This window comes from Seriola aureovittata, chromosome 2, assembly GCF_021018895.1.
Source record: "Seriola aureovittata isolate HTS-2021-v1 ecotype China chromosome 2, ASM2101889v1, whole genome shotgun sequence".
Lineage (NCBI taxonomy): Eukaryota > Metazoa > Chordata > Actinopteri > Carangiformes > Carangidae > Seriola > Seriola aureovittata.
The window spans coordinates 31,305,001-31,305,835 of NC_079365.1; positions in this window are offsets into that span (position 1 = coordinate 31,305,001).

The following is an 835-nucleotide window of genomic DNA, read 5'->3' on the forward strand; positions in this document are numbered from 1 at the left end:
TTCTTCAACATTTCCATGTGACGGATCAGAGGCTGCAGCCAGATCCAGACACAGGAGGCAGGTAAGGATGAAGCAAGGTGATTTATTGTGGACAGGCTGAAGGTGAGCGGTGGCGAGCTGACGGTGACTCCTGGAGAGGGAAAAACCAAAAGCTAGATGTGAAAACTGACTGTGACCGAGCGACACCAACAAACTGTGTCTGTGTCGGAGGCTGCAGCAGGTTTATAAGGAGAGCAGGTGATTGCTTTCACGGCAGAGCAGTGCGCTTGATTACAGATGTCCTGCAGGTGTGGAGAGAGAGAGAGCGAGAGCGAGAGAGAGAGAGAGAGAGAGAACAAGAAGACCTCACTCTCACCAAAGGCAGAAAAACAACAGAAACTCATTCACACGCCTCGTCTCTCACGCGACGTTCACACAAACACACCAATAAAAAACCGACATTGAAGCGTCTGATGATGGAGGTAAACCATTTTATTGACGGCTGGATCAGAATAACAACACACCAAATTGTGCATTTACTCAACAATAGAACAGTTTTGCAAAGAATCTGCAAATATACTTTTTAAATGAGTGAAACTTAAGTCGTGTTTTTTCCTCTGGTGACACTCAGATCCTCCACGCAGCAACACAATGAAAAGCAATGCAGATGGGCTGCTTAACGCCCTGCTAACGTTAGCTTATGCTAAGCTACAGATAATGAGAAGTCCTAGAAATGTAAAAACTGACATGATAGTTGTAAATGTAAGTTTGGTAATTGTTGATGCTCTCCCCCAGCAGCAGACTGAAGGGCGGAGCAGCTGATCAGATGAAGGTGGAGCTGAGAGTTTATTTCATG